We start from the raw sequence: 20,837 nt of genomic DNA, 5'->3' as shown, positions 1-20,837 counted from the left end.
AGGAACTCTCTGTCCTCACGACAAACTCTCTCCCCATCTCTTTCCCTTTCTCAAGTCAGCACCCTTCAAAACAGCCTCTAAGCATGGAGGCAACTGCAGGTCTCCGGCAGGAGCTACACTCCAGTGGGACTGAAAGGTGACTGTGTGGAAGCATCTGACTGCCACTGCCCAGTTAGGGTGAACGACCTGGGCTCACTCACTCTTTTCAGTCTTTCAGCAGCTGGTTTCTGTGGTAACCATCCTGGCGCTCTCCAGTGCTGCCTGAAGGCCGAAGGGTAAACAGGGCTGGCTGCCTTGCCTGAAAGGAAGAAGACACTCTCTCCTCTCTGGCAGCAGAAGCTCATTCAAAGCGAATTCACACATGTTTGGGGTAACTCAGGGGGCCTTTCTTTCTCACTATACATTCTCCTGTGGGGTCAGCCAGCCATCCTGTCTTGGACATTGCTAACTCAGGTGACCCCGGACAGCCTCAAAATGGTGAGGGCTCCCTTACCCACCCCCTCTCCCAGGTGGGCACCAGGTGAGATCTTCCTTTACCCTTTTTCCTCGTACCTGTGCTGATCACCCAGAGTGAGTACCTGGACTGGCCGTCCTAAGCAGCCAAGTTAAGGCCCCTAAGCAGCCAAGTGCTCTTTTCTAATAGGTGGAACGCCCCTTTGGAAAGTGCACCCAAGTCCCTCAGCAGAGGCAAGTGGAACCCTCTTTTCATCTCGGCAGGATGTCCCAAGAGAAACTGCAGTTAGTGCCCTGAAGTGGCACCGCCCCCAAGCAGCATGTTTTCCAGTCCCACCATGGGACCAACCCCATCTATCCTTCAAACTCACCTCTGGGCTACATTCTAAAGCATTAAAACACATTTAACTCTCAGACTCTCAAAAAAAAAGAAATGTGTAATTTTCTTGTGTAACACAGCATAACCCTTATGCAAAAAAAAAAATCATCAAATTAGCCTCCTCAGTCTTTTATAACTGAGAGCAGAATAGGGAGAACAGGGCCAAAAAGAAAGACGCAGAGACAAAAAACAGGCTCAACTGTTGGCTGCTTCACAAGACCCCAGCCCCCTCCTCGTTGACCTAAGGACACTCCTCCAGATAACTGCCATCTGTGCAAAAGGCCGGGCCACTAAAAGGCAAAGCACCTCAATTGAATAAATGAAAAAAAAGCCCCACATGCTTGCCCCCTCTGCCACAAGCTTGGCCACTGGAAATAGGACTGCCCTGAGAGCCAAAGGACCCCAAGGACAGAATCCCAAACCCCGATGCCCATAAGCTAAAGAGACTGTCTGCTCCTGCTAAAAACAGCTCACCTTAACTGGTAACTTGGAGAGCTGAGGAAGAATTCATCTCACACCATAAAGTCTGGGGTGCTAAGGCTTTCCCCGATGGGAGATAAACAAGGGTGTTAGGGGTGTTGGTCTCATACCATTCAGTGGCTGAAAGGGGGTAACCCAGGCACTGTCACATAAACTTTGCAGGAGGACACACAAACTCCTGTAAAGTTTAGCCTTTTCCTTTCTGCTCCTTTTATTTCTTTTTCTGTTCAATCTAGGGGTGCAGATTGAAAAGACAGTTTCCAACATCCTAATCCCTGATTTTATTGTTCTTTTTAAAACTCCAGCTAGTTACATATTATGGCCTGTTTTGTGCACATTTTAAACTAGTGGGCAAACTACAATGAGAAAAAGTCAGAGCTGAAATGGTTAACCTGCACCATAGGGTTAAGTAGAATCATCTAAAGTTCTCTATCTTCCTCTCTTTTTTTTTTCTGTCTGCTTTAAATCTACTGTTACCGAGTTGCTGGTGCTGAGATAAGACTCGTTATTTATGGTCTAACTAGAATGTAAACATTGGAAATTCATTTAAAGTTAAAGAAAAAAAGGTAAAAGAAGTTTTGTTAAACAAACAACCTAGAATTTTTTTAACCTTCCTTAAAAGTTAAAAAAAATAAGTCCAACACCTCTTTTGAATCTTTTTTTTTTTTTTTAAATGGAGTCTCACTCTTTCACCCAGGCTGGAGTGCAGTGGTACAATCTCTGCTCACTGCAGCCTCTGCCTCCTGGGTTCAAACAATTCTCCTGCCTCAGCCTCCCGAGTAGCTGGGACTACAGGCATGCACCGCCACACCCAGCTAATTTTTGTGTTTTGAGTACAGACGCGGTTTCACCAAGTTGGCCAGGATGGTCTTGATCTCCTGACCTCATGATCCACCCACGTTGGCCTCCCAAAGTGTTGGGATTGAGCCATTGAATACAGGTATGAGCCATTGTGCCTGGCCATTGAATCTTATTCTTAAAGCTAACTCTTTTTATTCAGTTCTACTGCAGGCTTTCAGTAATTCTCCAACTACCTCTCTTAAGCAGCTTCACCCTCTTAAATATTGATGCTTTTATAAGGGAGGTAGTATACAATTGCTATTTGCAAGGAAACTTCCAAGATTACTGCCCACGCAAAATTTCTTTATATTTGTCCAGTAATGACGTATACCCCCACACCACAACAATGTGCTGAGGTACTTGATGTTTAACTGTTTTTCTTACACTCTTTACAGCCCTTCTTCTTTCCTGTCTTCCTGAGTTTCCTATATATTGTCATTTTCCCTAAATATGGCTCTGTTTTTATTTGTCTATCATGGCTAACTACTGTCTCAATGGCTGTACCCAGGCATCCACTTCACTCAGTAACATCACAGGTTACTAACATAACACACAGCACTAACTGCTGGAAGTGCCCTCACAAACCAGCACTTGAGGATGACATTACACTCTTAGCAGTCCCATGATCTACAGAAGAAATTGTTAAGCCCAATACTGTGGATTAGACTATACCATTTACATGCACACCAAAAACACAGGTCTAGGAGAGGGACCTAGGCCAATCAATCCCTCATGGCAATCATCCACCGTGACAAAGCAAATAGGGAAGGCACCAGAAATAGCCTGTAAGGCTCGCCTCTGCATCAGAAACTTCAAGGGGTCTGGCCCTTTCCTAGGGGCTTTAACACAAGCCCATTATAATTATATCATTAACTGTAATCAAACACAACAGGAATGGTAGCCAAACCACCACTCTAACGAGTTCACTGTGTACCTCTGCAGGTTTTCTCTCTGGTTGGGAAACAACAAAATTAATGCCAGCAAAATTTAGAGTGACTGCTTTATGCCTATAAATAGTTCAGCAAATGGGACGGAATATAGAGGAATAAGGGTCGAAACTGGGCAACTTCTTAACCTCACTAATATATCTATATCTGTTCCTCAATTTTCCCTTATCCCATGAATATTTAAAAACCTTATCTGTCAGGCCAGGCCCCACTTCTCCTGCCTATAATAATAATGCTTATACGAGTTTATTTGCACCTTGTATTGTTCATGAAATACCTTGTTTTGTATCTTCCAGAATACAACTTCAAACCAAAATGTTACTGCAGCAAGGGTATTAGCCAGTAAAAGAACTAATGAATCCCCTTTGGAGACAGCAGAACAAAATTTTAGGCTGCAAATGCTGTTTCCCTATGGTCCCACAGCGACTCTGCCTAATTTATCTCCCAACCCAGGGATTGAGGCCCATGTAATCTCCTGACCGACTAACAATCCTAGGTCTAGCCAACTCTATGTCCCTGGTCAGCAAGAAGGTGAAGGTGAGACCTTCACTCACATGCCAAAGATTTGCCATCGCTGCCCTGTCAGGGGAGTCCTAATTACAGAAAAGAAGTCAGGCTGGCGGGACCAAGGGAAAGCAAAACAGACATCAGATAAGCTATAAGTCTGCCTTTCTTCACGGTCCAGGACACATAGCCCTCCTGCGCAAATAACTTACAATCTTCCTTCGCCCAACTCTCACCAGACACCTGCACCTTAGCTCACTGCAACCTTGGTGTTTTATCGGCACTGCGCAGAGCATTCTGCAGCCTAAGAACCATCCTATAAAATCCCCAGCAAGACTTTGCTTCCTGGTAGTCAGCTCCTCTTCTGCTGATTCTGACCGTTTCCCTCTTGCAACATACTTACCTACTTTCTCTAATAAATCTGCCCTTCTTCACCTACAACTGTCTCCGCAAATTATTTTCTCTGCACACCACCAGCCCAGTCGTCGCTCACCCCCAACAATATTTGACAGTGCAGATCTAGAATATCTCAATCACTGCAGAAAGTTTTGGAGAGTGCAGTTCCAGGTAGAATAGTAAGCCAGGTGCAACATCTGAAATATTATTTTTCTACTCAGTGGAAATTTAGCCTTCAATTCTTGTGTATGAAAGTATGATGGCTGTTTCCCCAAATTTTGGAGTGCCCCAGGGGTTGGGTATGTCCATGCTCCATCCTATTCCCACCTCTGAGAATCATGCTGTCTTTCTAGCCTGCACAAATCTAAGACATAAAGATGAATATCTGCAGTCAGGAACTAAATTCTCGTGGAATTACTTCTGTGCCGCATTTTGATATAGAATGTGGGGTCACAGGTTGTAGTGAGAAAACCCAGCCCATATCTCTCCAAGCATTCCTTGATTAGTGCCCACAGTATTACAACTGGAAACTAGTTTCTTGCCCCACAGCTCCCCCATAAATACATAATTTTAAGTTTCTATCTACTGGTTCCTTTGAAAACTAGAGCAAAGGCCTGCAAAACTAAGATACGCCCAATAACACTGCCGTTGACCTTGCAAAGCAAGAATGAAGAAAAATTTCTGACATGATTTTGTGAAGCAACTTGGTTTTTTGTTTGAGAGGGGGATGGGGGGATAAAAGTCTTCTTTTTTTTTTTTTTTTTTTTACAGATTTGATCCCTATTTGACTATCTGTTGAGAATTTTCAATACGGCCAACTTTAAAGTCCTGTTTCCCTTGATATTCATATTAGGACTTCACGCACCACACAGTGACTCACTCTTGTCCCTTCACCAACCAGTACTTCAAAAGATGTTTTTCATTAAATTCTTCATTACACATGGAACATTTCACTATGGGAGAAAAGCAGAAGCAGGACTCCTAGGAAGTTTAATTACACTAATACTGCTTTATGATTTGATGTTTACAGGCTTAAATTAATGCAGGACTAAAATAACTTGGATCTGTGTGACCTGAGGAAATAGACGCAGATTTTCAAAGAAAAACCAAGGTAATAAGAAAAATGTTAATTAAAAAAATATACATATAATTCTCATAGGAGCATTTTTTAAAAGCTCCTTACAAAATATGAACTAATATCCTTAGATTTTCAAGACTTACATGGAGAAAAAACAAAACTTTACTTTAAAAAAAATTTTTTTAAATATTAACATGTTTCTGGTTTGGGCAAATTCACTATTATAAAATGTCAAGTCCTCCCATGTTAATGAATTAATGTATATTTTCAGCAAAATTTCAATTTATAAAAAATAAAATGTTTAAAGAAATTAATGAAGCAGTTGTCAAGATTATCTAAAAGAATACATAAGCCAGAATTGCAAAGATTTTTTAATAAAAAGAGAAGTATCAAGAGGGAATCTTCTTCCAGGTGAGGCTTAAAGGATAATAGTAAATGAAATAAAACAGAACAAATAAATAAAACAGTAGATGAGGGAATCTTCTCTAACATTTTAAAATATATATTTATAAAACATTAATTTTTTTATTTTGAGATGAAGTCTCACTCTGTTGCCCAGGCTAGAGTGCAGTGGCAAGACCTTGGCTCACTGCAACCTCTGCCTCCTGGGCTCAAGCAATTCTGCCTCAGCCTCCTGAGTAGTTAGGATCACAGGCGCGTACTGCCACACCTGGCTGGTTTCTCCATGTTGGCCAGGCTGGTTTCAAACTCCTGATCTCAAGCGATCCACCCGCCTCGGCCTCCCAAAGTGTTGAGATTACAGGCGTGAACACCCGGCCTATAAAACATTAAATTGTTAAAGTCGGGTACTAACATGAAAGTAACCACATCAATGGAACAAAGTAGAATATCCAGCAATAAATAGATATAGCATAAAATGCAGAAACACATTCCATATGTGATACAGGTGGCTTTTTAAGTAAATTGAAAAAGAGTGAATCATTTGGTACAACTGGCTGAACATCTGGAAAATAAGTTAAATTCCTACTTCACCCCATGGGGTAGGCCAAGTAATGAATTCCCCTAAAGATATCCAGATCCTTATCCCCAGAAACTATGAATATATTACATTACATGGTAAAAGGAACTTTATCGATGTAATTATGATTACAGACCATAAGCTAGGGATACTATCCCTGGATTATCAGGGTGAGCCCAATCTAATGACAGGAACTCTTTGACTGTGGCTCTGTGGCCAGAGTCAGACAGGCTCATGGAAAGAGGAGGGCAAGAGAGACGCAGCAGATTGCTGTTGTTTGTTTGTTTGTTTTTTGAGACAGAGTTTCGCTCTTGTGGCCCAGGCTGGAGTGCAATGGCACAATCTCGGCTCACTACAACTTCGGCCTCCCAAGCAGCTGGGATTACAGGCATGTGCCACCACGCCCGGCTAATTTTTTTTTGTATTTAGTAAAGACGTGGTTTCACCATGGTCAGGTTGATCTCAAACTCCTGACCTCAGGTGATCCACCTGCCTCGGCCTCCCAGAGTGCTGGGACTACAGGCGTGAACCACTTCGCCCAGCTGAGATGCAACAGAGTTGAAGCATGAAAAGGAGTGGGCCCATCACTGCAGGCCTTGAAGGTGGAGCAGGGAAGAATGATGAGGAATGTGGGTCACCTTAAGGAACAGAGGCTCCCAGCTGACACTCAGTAAGAAAACGGGGACCTGAGTCTTACAGGAACTGGATCCTGCCAACAACATGAGTGAGTTTGGAAGCGGGGAGTCTTTGCAGATTTTCCCGGGAGGAACTCAGCCAGCCAACATCTTGGTTTTGGCCGTGTGAAACCAGTCAAGCTAGCCCACACGTCTAACCTATGGACTGTGAGATAATAAATTCATGGTGTTTTAAGTCACTAAGTTTGTGGTCTTTCATTATGGCAGCAGTAGGAAACTCATACACATCATATACCAAAATTAGTTCCAAATGAATAAAAAAAGTCAGTGTGAAAATGATACCACAGCAATAAAAAGGAACAAATTGCTGGTAAAAACAGCAACAAGAATCTCAAAAAATTTGTGTTGAGCAAAAGAAGCCAGACAATAGAACATAAACTGTGTGATTCCATTTAGATGACATTCTAGAACAGATAAATCTAAGAAATCAGAACAGTGATTGCCAAAAAAAGAGAGGGGGACTGACTGGAAAGGGGTATCAGTGAACTTTCTGGAAGAATAGAAATGTGTATTTTGACATTGTGGTGGGGCCCACACAGGTGTGTATGTTTGTTAAAACTCATTGAACAGTAACTTAAAATCTGTGCCATTTATTACATGCAAATATCTCATTTTTTAAAAAGCACTGAGAAAAGGAAAAGCACTAGGAGAAAATATAGGTACAGATTTTAGATAATCTTCAACCACTCTAGGAAGACATTTGGCAATACCTAATAAAGTGACACATACATATGGCCTTTGATCCAGCAACTGACTACTTCTGGGAATGGATCTTACAGACTGACTGCATACATTGGAAATGGCAAATGTATAAGGTCATTCACTGTCATGTTGCTTGTAATAATAAAAGACTGGGACCAACTTGAATACCCATCAACGGGGGATTGGTTCAATAAATTGAAGTGCAGCACACCCACCCAAAAACAAAATATTAATCAAATGTTAAAAAAAAAAAAGAATGAAGACGGTTCTGTATATTGATCTAGGATAACCTCCAAAATATATTGGAAAAAGCAAATGCAGAATAGTGTGTATATTATGCTCTCTTTTGTGCCGAAAGAAAGAGAGGGGCTGAATAAGAATACATATTAATATTTGCAGCCAAGTGCAGGGGCTCATGCCTGTAATCCCAGCACTTCGGGGGACCAAGACAGGTGGATCACTTGAGCCCAGGAGTTCCAGACCAGCCCGGGCAATACAGTGAGACCTCATCTCTACAAAGAATACAAAAATTAGCTGGGCATGGTGGCACACACCTATAGTCCCAACTACTCAAGAGGCTGAGGCAGAAGGATCACTTGAGCCCAGGTCAAGGCTGCAGTTAGCCATGATCACGCTACTGCACTACAGCTCGGACAACACAACAAGACCCTGTCACAAAAAGAAAGAAAGAATATATATTTGCATTTGCTCATATATGCATAAAGAAATTCTGGGCCAGGTGTGGTGGCTCACACTTGTAATCCCAACACTCTGGGAGGCCAAGGTGGGAGGATCACTTAAGCCTAGGGGTTTGAGGTTACAGGTAGCTATGATTGCACCACTGCACTGTAGCCTAGGTGACAGAGCAGGAGAATCTGTCTCTTAAAAATAAAATCTGTAAAGATCCACTAGAAATAAAATTATTTACCCTTATTGGGAGGGTGGGGCAGAGAACACAGGAGAGAGACTTTTCTTCATAACCTTTTCATATCTTGTTAGATTATTGAATTACATAAATCCAGAAAAGCTTTAGTGTAGTTTTATGTAATCTTCACAACTGAGGTCATTCTAATGATACAAAAGCAAAAATCATAAAGAAAGTAACAGACATAAATCCATGACAATTATAAACTCCTATATATCAAAAGGCACTGAAAATACTTTAAATCAACATGGTTATAGGTAGAGATTCACTCACATACTGCCATGGCAGGATAAAGCAGTACAACATCTGTCTGTAGAAATGTTAAGTGCACAGCTGAGTGCAGTGGCTCACGCCTGTAATCCCAGCACTTTGGGAGGCAGAGGTGAGTGGATCACTTGAGATCAGGAGTTCGAGACCAGCCTGGGCAACGTGGTGAAACCTCGTCTCTACTAAAAATGCAAAAAACAGCCAGGTGCGGTGGCGCGTGCCTTTAATCCCAGCTACTCAGGAGCCTAAAGCAGGAGAATCGCTTAAACCCGGGAGGTGGAGGTTGCAGTGAGCCGAGATCGCACCACTGCACTCCAGCCTGGGCAACAGAGCAAGACTCCATCTCAAACACACACACACACACACACACACACACACACACACACACACACCACACAAAACCTATGCGTTAGAGCTATCAGAGTGTCAAAATATGCAATTGAAGTGAATAAAGCAAACTGGAGAGCAACTTGGAGAACGAGTTGAAGAGCTTAAGGATATATGTGTGCACACTTCATCTATAGAGAGATTTCTGACTTAACAAACTAGTAAGAGCAGTGATCTTTGGGGAACAGATCTGGGAATGGGAAGAATGCTACTGAACTATGAGAGAGTATATTTTTCTGTTGTTTTAGGTCATCTAATTTGTGGTAATTTGTTATTGCAGCCCTAAGAAACTAATACACCACCACTCTGAATACATTCACAGAACCATGTAAATAGAAAAAAATGCAATAAAGTGTGGGATATGATGAGGTTTCTCTTCAAATAGCCTGATCAATCATTTATTCTTTAATTCATAGTCCCCCCCAGCCCCTTTTTCTCTTTTTTTCCTCCTTTCTTTGTTACATGCTCAGATATGCCACAGTACCAGGCATTATCAGTACTAGCTCACATTCCTTTCCTTATTTGGAAAGAAGACTAGCTCTCTACTCGTTGGGGATACCCCTTCCCCTTTCCCCTTTCCTCTCTCTCCCTTACGTGCCCACCTTATCTAAAAAACGTTCAAATGTTTAGCCAACCGGGATTAGTTTAGAATTTATGACCCGAACCTGGCCAATGGGGAAAGGGTACGGGGCAGGACTTGCATCAGGAATAAAGGCTCTTGTGCCCCTTTGTTCAGGTGCGCTCTGACCATCACTACCCAGTTAGGGTGAGGGACCTGGGTTCACTTACTCTTTTCAGTCTTTCAGCAGCTGGCTTCTATGGTAACTATCCTGGCACTCTCCAGTGCTGCCTGAAGGCCAAAGGGTGAACAGGGCTGGCTGCCTTGCCTGAAGGTGACTGGCCAAGGAGGCACCCCTCTGCGCAGAAGTACAATTGCTTTCCTAAGAATCTTCTGTTTGAGTGTTCAATCTCCTTAGGACTTTGAATGTTATTCCCAACAAAAGTGACATGGTTGGACTACAATTTCTAGAGCAAAGAACCCGAAGCTAAGAGATTAGGGGGCCTCGAGCCAGGCCCCACAGCAGTGAACACCAGAGGGGAAACCCAGGCTTATCTCCTAGCACCCACCCCAGCACCCTGGTCCACGCTACCTGTCACCTGCAATTTCTGGTGGGCAGGAAAGACAGGCCTAGATCCCAGGGCTTGCCCCTGGTTCATGGTGTTTCAGGTTAATGACATAGGGGCCATGGTGATCCCTGCATGTTATTTGAGTGTAATCCCTGCAACATTTACAGAACCTTTGCTTTGTTTACCCAGTAAGGAGGAAATATTTAGTAAAAACATAGCCCTAGTATTTGCCTATTTTTCAAAGGAGTTCCCTGAAATTACTAATCAATTAAGCAGTTACAGCTGAGAAAGTCTGTGGGACTCAAGACCTTGCCCCACTTCCCAAGCTAAGCTAGGCTGTGAGGATGAGGGGTGGGACAGGTCAGACTGCGATGCCTGGAAATGGCCCCAACTCTTTCTACTGTGATTGTTCCTTTAGGAAACAGGGCACTTGCTCAGGGGTCCTAAGAAATCCTTTTCAGCTGGAAGGCAGTATCATCATTGTAGGCATGCTCTAGATGGCTGCTCGGCTCACTGCAAAGGCCTTCCAGGGCAGAGCCAAGGTACACAGAGGCAGGCCAGGGCCTTGTGTATGCTCCATGGGCCAGACCTGCCAGGACAAGGCCCTTTCCTGGGAGTTTCTGAACTAGAATTTTGGAAAGAGTCCCCTTGTGTTGGAAGCTGAGATGGGAGGCTCCAGAGGGTTGCAGCCTTACTTCCTTCCCTAAGAAGAAGCCAACTTCTGGGGTGCAAGAATACAATGCCTGTGCCCAGAGAGAAGAAAGGCAGAAAGTGGGGCTCCTACAGCCCCCAAATTCCACATTCCATTGCCCTGAGGCCCAGCTGCTCCCTACCCCTTCCTTGGTTACTAAGCACCCTTCAAGAACTTTCCTCCTTCTAGACAGAAGGAGGGCAAATTTAGACAAATGGTTTGGCTATTTTGTCTCTCATTCATTAAAAAGGAAGGAAGCAAGGAAAAGTGACCTGCCTGTTTCACCCTTCTCTACAGCTTCACATTAGACAAGCGTCTATAATACCAGAGGTGTCCTACCCTCACCCCACCCTGGGTATCTCTGGTCACAGTATTCCTTCCTGCAGCACCTGACAAGGCCTCAGAATCCTTTGTGAAACATTCATTCCATGGCCACATGTTCACGCCCCAGATGAATGCTATGTGCCATTCCCAATTTACATGACAACAAAGACTTGGGCCAAAAAATCAACTTGTGCATTTGAGCACAAGCATCCAGAATGTCCTAACTAGGAAACAACAAGCCAAAGACACACAGTCACCTGTTCTCGGGCTCATTCCCAGCTTGCCTCCCTTAGGAGGCATGCAGGCTCCAGAATAGCTATCCCTGAGTTGGGGTCACACTCACCCTCCAGAGGTATCTTCCTTGCCAGGCTGGATTACTACAAAATTGGCCTTTTCACTGCTCTCCCTGGCCCACCCTCACCCAGCTCCAGCTTGGCCTCTTCGCCACAATAAGACAGTCCCCAAGGCCCCATCAGATCATGTGCTATGTGTCCAGGTTTAAAAAGACCCCAAGATCGGCCGGACGCGCGGGCTCACGCCTGTAATCACAGCACTTTGGGAGGCCGAGGTGGGTGGATCACGAGGTCAGGAGTTCGAGACCAGCCTGGCCAACATGGTGAAACCCTGTCTCTACTGAAAATACAAAAATTAGCCGGGCGTGGTGGTGCACACCTGTAATCCCAGCTACTCAGGAGGCTGAGGCAGGAGAATCATGTGAACCTGGGAGGCAGAGGAGGTTACAGTGAGCCTAGATTGTGCCACTGCACTCCAGCCTGGGTGACAGAGCTAGACTCCATCTCAAAAAAAAAAAAAAAAAAAAACAAGATCACCCAGGCCCCAACCCCATCTGCCTCCCAGCACAATTTCCATGAACATCAGCTCTTCCCCAAGGGACTTTCAGATTCTCTGGACCCTTCTCCCTCCCTCCACTCTAACCCCCTCCAAACCTCATGGTCTCCCTGCATGCCCACCCTGGGAGGGTGAGGGGCCACAGTCACTGCTGCTGCTCTTAACGCACCTCTATAAGGTTCTGTGTGTAGCTTTTATATCACTTAACCCCCTGAATTATGATTTACTTGTTCTTTTGCCATATTATTTCCCACCCTGCCTGTATGTTTGGGGCACTGTGCTGGTCTCAACAGCTCTGTGCCAGACACTAATTTGTTTTACTGCTTTCCCTAGAAGCCTGAATTCCTTTTTTTTTTTTTTTTTTTTTAGGGACGGAGTCTTGCTCTGTCGCCCGGGCTGGAGTGCAGTGGCCGGATCTCAGCTCACTGCAAGCTCCGCCTCCCGGGTTTACGCCATTCTCCCGCCTCAGCCTCCGGAGTAGCTGGGACTACAGGCGCCCGCCACCTCACCCGGCTAGTTTTTTTTGTATTTTCAGTAGAGACGGGGTTTCAGCGTGTTAGCCAGGATGGTCTCGATCTCCTGACCTCGTGATCCGCCCGTCTCGGCCTCCCAAAGTGCTGGGATTACAGGCGTGAGCCACCACTGCACATGGCCGAAGCCTGAATTTTTAAGGCAAAAACTAAGTCTTAGTAAGCCTTATTATTTCTGCAATCCAAGGGCTCAGCATTTGTTGCATGAATAAATGAATCTCTGGCCACTTCTTATTTATCAGAAGCAGATGATTAAGCTGGAGGACTAGAAAAGAAATAAAAGTTTGGGGGATTTAATTCAAACTAGATTATTTCACTGGTGCTGTTGGATTTCTGGCCATTTCCTGTAAAACCAAGAAATGCTGAACAGTCAGCAGTTCCTTGGAGAAAGATACAAAGTTTAAATAAAAGCCAACCGCACAAAGTACAAACCAGAAACAACCAGGTAAGTCCAATCAAAATACAATCACCAAAGCTGTTAGCTACTTGGGGAAAACAAAGGAAAAAGATGTATACAAATTAATAATCACCTGTTGAGAATCTAATGGTCAGCAAACAAGGTCACACATCCCCAAGAGCAATTCTAGTCCTGGAGATTCGGAAATGCTAAAAGCAAAGAACAATCCTGGAGGATCAGTGGTTCCTAGCTTTTTGGAAATGGAAAACAGTAACATTTGCACACACGAAAAAAGAAAAGGGATAGGCGTGGTGGCTCACGCCTGTAATCCCAGCACTTTGGGAGGCCAAGGTGGGAGGATGATTTGAGGCCAGGAATTCAATACCAGCCTGGGCAACAAAGCAAGATCACATCTCCACAAAAAAAGTAAAAGTTAGCCATGCATGGTGGTGCATGCCTGTAGTCCCAGCTATTCAAGAGACTGAGGTGAGAGGATCATTTGAGACAGAAGAGGTCAAGGCTGCAGTGAACTATGATCGCACCACTGCACTCCAGCCTGGGTGACAGAGTGAGACCCTGTCTCAAAAAAAGAAAAAAAGCCGGGCGCGGTGGCTCACGCCTATAATCCCAGCACTTTGGGAGGCCGAGGCAGGTGGACCACGAGGTCAGGAGATTGAGACCATCCTGGATAACACAGTGAAACCCTGCCTCTACTAAAAATACAAAAAAATTAGCCGGTCTTGGTAGCCGGCGCCTGTAGTCTCAGCTACTTGGGAGGCTGAGACAGGAGAATGGCGCGAACCCTGGAGGCGGAGCTTGCAGTGAGCCAAGATTGCGCCACTGCACTCCAGCCTGGGTAACAGAGCAAGACTCTATCTCAAAAAAAAAAAAGGGGAATCTAAGATAGGGTTATCAACAGTTAATTTTGCCAAAAAAGAACTTTCCTAAAAAGTACCATCTACTGCCCCAATAATTTCACAAAAGGAGGACTATTTTAACTCCAAAAAAAAAAAAAAAAAGGATGAAGAGTGTAAACTCAAACTAAAAACAGTTATTCTCGAGGAATGATGAGCTGAGAACCTTGCCCCACGTTTTAGTCATGGACAGTGTGCAGATGAGATGGGCCCTGAAAGACAGATGATGGTTCCAACTCCCTAAAACCAAGCCAGGAAAATGCTCAAGAAATACTGCTAAAAGACAGACAGACTGGCATAATGGCTCACGCCTGTAATCCCAGCACTTTGGGAAACTGAGGCAGGTGGATCACCCGAGGTCAGAAGTTTGAGATCACCCTAGCCAACATGATGAAATCCTATCTCTACTAAAAATACAAAAATTAGCCAGGCATGGTGGCAACTGCCTGTTATCCCAGCTACTCTGGAGGCTGAAGCAGAATTGCTTGAGCCTGGGAGGCAGAGGTTGCAGTGAGCCGAGATCATGCCACTGCACTCCAGTCTGAGCGACAGAGTTAGGTTCTGTCTCAAAAAATATATAAATAAATAAATGGCAAAGACCAAAGACAGATCAATTTCAACTCCTGGGTCTGAAGTGGAGTCTCAGTCATTCAACCTCCAAAGAGGAGACCCTAAGGCATCTCCCGCTTTGTGTAGCTAGTGGTAGACACATGATTTCTCCTCAGTGTGCCACAGACTGTTGTTTTTCCAGATCATTATTTGGATGAATAGTTCAAGACAGCTGCATGATAACAAGTAAAATGTATTCAGCACTTACTACGTGCCCAGTCCTGTCCTAAACCCATCTCAAGAATCTTCTCACTGAATGTATTTAAGAATGCCAGGAGGTACATATATCCCAATTTCACAGGTCAGGAAATAGATTTACACAAAATGAAGGGACTTCTCCAAGCAAGGAACAAACTTAAGTCTGATATAAAAATCTGTGTTAACAACCCATAGGACAGAAGAGGTGTACAAAGAGTAAAGGTTATTGGGAAAATCAGAAAAGAGTCCTTTAAAATTAAAATAAAATTCCTGCAAAAGCCAGCCCAAAGAATAACCAATAAGTTAGCATTCCACACTATTTCAAGACAAATGATTTAGTTAAGCATCAGCCAATCACAGGTTACTCATAAATCTTGACTCAAGTATCTGTGCTAGGCCCAAGTTGCCCAATAGCTGCCATTTTTCCTTCATAGCTCCCATTGTTTATGCAATGTCCCAGGAGCGATGAAGCTGGGAGCAGCCCCAAAAAGGGAGTACACCAGGTACTCCAGTGACAGCTGTTAAAAAGATGTTTTCTAATCAAAGGAGAACTTGGGCTTTGATAATAGCAGCCCAGGAATCTCCCCACCCAGAACCTTCTCCAAACCTCTATGTAGCATTTTAAATGCTAACTAATGCCCTTCATTCCACCTCCCAACCCGGAAACCACAGCAATTTGCTTCCTCCTCAATCTGAGAGGCAAGTCAAACCCAGCAGAGAGGTGAAAACACCTGTCACTGCTGCATAGGGAGGGTCTGGAGGTGTCCAGGAGCTCCCCATAGGTAAAACAATCTCCCATGGACAAGGACATCTGAAGGGTGGCCCCTTAGCAGCACTGGGAGAATCAGAGTTCTAGCCTCTGTCTTTTTTTTTTTTTTTTTTTTTTGAGAGGGAGTCTCTCTCTGTTGCCCAGGCTGGGGTGCAATGGCATGACATGGTCTCCTCAGCTCACTACAACCTCCGCCTCCTGGGTTCAAGCGATTCTCCAGCCTCAGCCTCCTGAGTAGCTGGGATTTCAGGTGCCTGCCACCACCCTCCGCTAATTTTTTGTATTTTTAGTAGAGACGAGGTTTCACCATGTTGGCCAGGCTGGTCTCAAACTCCTGACCTCAGCCTCCCAAAGTGCTGGGATTACAGGTATGAGACACCGGGTCCACCCATTCTAGCCTCTGTTCTAACACTAGTTTATAGTTTCCTGATACATACATAGGGACTTGAACTTTACCTTGAAAAAACTGTGGACTTTGGCCAGGCTGGAAGATGTATTTATCCACACTGCCAGCCTCCAGAGTCAAAACTTCTAAATAAAACACAGAGCTGGCCGGGTGTGACAGCTCACACCTGTAATCCCAGCACATTGGGAGGCCGAGGCAGGCAGATCAGCTGAGGTCAGGAGTCCGAGACCAGCCTGGCCAACATGGTGAAACCCTGTCTCTACTAAAAATACAAAAATTAGCCAGGCACGGTGGCTTACCCTGTAATCCTAGCACTTAGGGCGGCCGAGGTGGGCGGATTGCCTGAGCTCAGGAGTTCGAGACCAGCCTGGGAAACATGGTGAAACTGATCTCTACCAAAACACAAAAAAATTAGCTGAGCGTGGTGGCACGTATAGTCCCAGCTACTCAGGAGGCTGAGGCAGGAAAATAACTTGAGCGCAGGAGGCAGAGGCTGCAGTGAGCCTAGATTGTGCCACTGTACTCCAGCCTAGGCGACAGAGCAAGACTCCGTCTCAAAAAAAAAAAAAAATACAAAAATTAGTTGGGCATTGTGGCACGTGCTGGTAATTGCAGCAGGAGTCTGAGGCAGGAGAATCGCTGGAACCCAGGAGGTGGAGGCTACAGTGATTTGAGAACGAACCACTGCGCTCCAGCCTAGGTGATAGAGTGAAACTCAGTCTCAAAAATAAATAAATAAATAAAACACAGAGCTGTGTGTATACACAGGCACACAAACACACTTTCCATGGCCTCTAATCTCATGTAGAATAAAGTCCGAATAGTTCAGATTCCCATTCTAACACACACACACACACACACGCACACACCTCTGCTTACCTTTCTAGTATTCTCTAACACTTTGTGCCCACCATAATTTAGCCACATGACCCCAAATTCATGTGGCTCCCTCCCATTCACGTGACTTTGCACAGCAGTGTTAACAGGGTTGGGGACCAGTCCCAGAAGGAAGATGTAAGGATATGTGTTTTCCTCACAGAAGAGAAAATCCAGAAATCTGGGATCAAGTCCCACTTTTCTCTCTCCCAGGCCTGGTGTCAGGTGGTAAATTCACTTAATTTCTAGGCCTCAGTTTCCTTACTGGAAAACAGGGACAGTATCACATACATGACTGGACTCCTTGTTTCCTCAGACGGTCAACAAATATTGATTGGTCCCTACTGTGTGCCAGGTACTCTGCTAGATGCTTGAGCTATGTGAAACAGCAACAATAACAAAAAACACTGCTGCCCCTTCATGAAGCTCACATTCCAGTACAGGTATGTCTGTAGAATGGGACTTGCTCAAAATATTTATGTGGGAATGAAATACAATAATATATGAAACACAATTAACATAGAGCCTGGCACAGGGTAAACTATTATTATGTTCATGTTTAGGGTCTAAGCCTTTTTGTTGACTTTTTTTTTTTTTTTTTTTTGACACAGAGTCAGTCACACGCTGTAGCCCAGGCTTGAGTGCAGTGGCGCAATCTCGGCTCACTGCAATCTCAGCCTCCCGGGTTCAAGCGATTCTCCTGCCTCAGCCTCCTGAGTAGCTAGGACTACAGGTGTGCACCACCATCCCTGGCTAATTTTTTTAATTTTTTAGTGGAGACAAGGTTTCACCATGTTGGCCAGGCTGGTCTCAAACTACAAACCTCAGGTGATCCACCCACCTCAGCCTCCCAAAGTGCTGGGATTACAGGCATGACCCACCGCGCCTGGCCCACCTTATTCTTAGTAAGAAGCTGCTCCTTTAACCTGAATGTCCCTCTCTCCCTCCTGGCAACCCTAATCTGCCTGCTAGAAGTGCTCTTCACCTGTTCAGGTACAGCTCAAAACTGACCTCCCATACTTCTTCTGGGAAAGATTCAGGAGCTGGGAAGTCTCTTAGAGTGCTTGTCTGCACCTCCACTAATCCTTTCCCACAAGTCCACATGACATTAACTCTGTTCTGTCACAATTAGCAGAGCCTATGTCTTATGTATTTACATCCTCCATAGCCCAATACAGACCCTTGGATATATCTGAGGAGCAGAACTGACTTGAAAAGCAAGTAGAGGTGAGAAAAGTAAGAAGAAACAGCATATTAGAACAACAGTCTGGGGGCCAGATTATAGATGGCCTTAGTACCTGGCCAATGAGTTCAGGCCAATGAGTCCCTAGAAGTCACCAATGATTGAGCCCCCCAGGTAGAGTGGACCTTCATGGGCAGAAGATGAGCTATTCTTAAGGGTGAGCAAAAAAGATTGCCCTGGTGGCCACAGCTGAACATGAAGGATGAGCCCATCCAAGGTCAAGGCTGCTCTCCGTGCGTTCTTGTCCCAGTGAATCAAGATCACCCAATATAGTGCTATAATTCTCTATATTTTATGTGTTGTATACTACTGGCCTGGTTTCCTCCAAAATACCATCACTGATTTTTAGGACTGGGAATACTGCCCTCTTTCCAAGTGCTAGGAGGACCCAGTGCTTAAAAAACAAAAACATTTCCCAATCTAAATGTTGCTGGAACTTCAAAGACAGATATAGCTAAACCCAGAGTCGGCTTGGCTCCAAAAGACACACAGGAGTCCCACCAGCCCGCCAGGCTCACAGGAGCTCAGACAAGCATGCTATGGTGAGTGCAGGGTAGGCACTGACAGTGAGGCTCAACATCTAAACAAAAGATGGAATTGATTCAGGTAAACTGAGTCCAGGGTATCTTAGGCAAAGGTTATTCACACTTCCAGATTTTCAACAAAAACAAACAAGGCAATACTTATGCAATTTTAGACCAAGAAAAATGTCTGCTCAGGCAGAATGAACCTCACTAACCAAAGGAGTGACCAAAGGAGTAACCACTCTTGGCTGGGCACTGTGACATTTTTGTGTTCCAAAGATGCCTGTTTATCTGGTTCAGTACTTTTCTTTTTTAAAGCTTAAACTTAACCATTCTCCCCATCGCTGTAACCGGCCCAAGTATCAATCTTTGCTGTAACTGTTACAGTGTCATCTTTGCTGCCCCAAATCTTTCTTTCTTGTAAAGATTTCTTACAAGGGTGCTTTTGGCCTTGGGAACCTCAGGCGGCACTCCAAGGAAATTTGTTTTAAAAGCAATGAGCCTGTGGTCACTCTGAGGGCAAGGCACTGACGGGTCAGACCCCCTTCCCTATCTGGAAAGGCAGTGGAGGGTTCATTCCTCAAGGTCAAGAAAACCAACACCACATACTTGATAACGGCCAGAGAGGCCCACACCTCAACCCCCACTTCAGTTCTTAAAACCCTCCTCTTCAGATCACTTAACCTTCCCCAAACAGGGGGCCTGCAGGCTCTACTTGGCTGCTAAAATAATCTTCATCCCCAAAAGCAAAGACAAAATAATGTGGGCATGTACTATAGAAATGGGTCTTTGGTAGTAACTTCAGGAAAACGGAAGCAACCAGCAGAGAGAAGTTTAATATTTCCACAAGGCCAGTCTCTATTTGGTTCCTGAGAGCCATGGACTGGAAAGTCAAGAGATAAGTTGTCTAATCCCAGATCTAACACTAACTTCTTGGTAATGACTAACAAGTGATGGCCTTTCTGGGCCTTAATTTCTTCATCTATAAAATGATCATGGTCCAGCTCTTGATTGCAGCTGTGAAATTCTGAGACAAGACCCAAAGAATCCTTTTAGAAAACTGTGAATCCAAGTTTGCAGTAGCATTGCAGCATCTTCCTTTCTTCTTCCTCAAAAAAAAGAACAGGAGCTATTATGCCCCTACCTCCCTAGCATTCACATAAGGCCCCACTGGGATCCATGCAGGAGGCCAGCTCTGTGTGGACACATAGCCAGAACGAAAGTAACCAGAAGCATCTGCGGTCTGTCTTTGCGGATGGTACTGGCTTGGACCACACAGCCATGTCCTACAGTATTCTAATTACTCAAGTATGAATTTCAGTCTCCATCTCTCCTACACCAAGTCCTCACTTCCAAAGTCAATTCCCCAGTGAAATGCTGACAGTCTCCTCATACTCTGGGAGACTGGCCCAAACAGAACCTGTAGTTGCCCTGTAAAGCTGGTCAGTCGGTCATAAAGTGAAGTTAACAATTTACAACCCGCTTTAAAAAAAAAAAAAGAATGCACCCGCGTGGTGGCTCTGGCGGGTAATCCCAGCACTCTGGGAGGCAGAAGCGGGTGGATCACTTGAGGTCAGGAGGCTGAGACCAGCCTGGCCAACATGGCGAAACCCCGTCTCCACTAAAAATACAAAAATTAGCCAGGCGTGGTGGCGCCCCATCCCCCGCCCCATAATCCCAGCTATTTCGGAGGCTGCGGCAGGAGAATCGCTTGAACCCAGAAGGCGGAGGCTGCAGTGAGCCTAGATTGCCTCATTGCACTCCAGCCTGGATGACAGAGTGAGAATCCCTCTGGTGGGGGGTGGGGTGGCAATAGAATGGAAAATATCATTGTGCGTCACCCTGTAGAAAGAATAACAATACCATGAAGCTCTTGCTCCAATTGTACACGTGTATGTGTAGGTGTATGCGTGTGTGTATATATATATATAATATTACACACATATTATGTATATATACATTATATACATATAGGTGGGTGGGTGTGGATCTTGATCGAAAAAAAAGACTTAGAAACCCATACATAGGTCAGTGGCAGTGGGATGTGACTCTGGGAGTGAATGCCACACACGCCTATCCCACCTCTACCCACCCCCCCACCCCCCGCAGAGGATGCAAAAGCCAGCAAAGATCATATGAACTCAAGAACCTATCCTGCAATCCTACACAAAACAGACCTGCCTGGACAACAGTTGAAACAAATTTATGACCACCGCCCCCGCCCTCCAACACACACAAGGTAGTCCTTTTTTTTCTTTCTTTCTATAAAGGACCAAACAGGATGCCATTAGGGAAACAGTCTTGTATCAAAAAGGATCCTGGCACCCAAAACGCTCAGCACGAGGGA

General features: G+C 44.7%; 1 protein-coding gene across 1 annotated transcript in view; it reads right to left on the bottom strand.

Moving 5' to 3' along the window:
- Positions 1-20,837, bottom strand: part of TRANK1 (tetratricopeptide repeat and ankyrin repeat containing 1) — a 118,630-nt gene that overhangs the window by 96,482 nt on the left and 1,311 nt on the right. The window lies entirely within an intron of this gene.

Source organism: Rhinopithecus roxellana, chromosome 1, assembly GCF_007565055.1.
Source record: "Rhinopithecus roxellana isolate Shanxi Qingling chromosome 1, ASM756505v1, whole genome shotgun sequence".
Classification (NCBI taxonomy): Eukaryota; Metazoa; Chordata; class Mammalia; order Primates; family Cercopithecidae; genus Rhinopithecus; species Rhinopithecus roxellana.
This window is presented reverse-complemented; position numbering and strand designations above follow the sequence as displayed.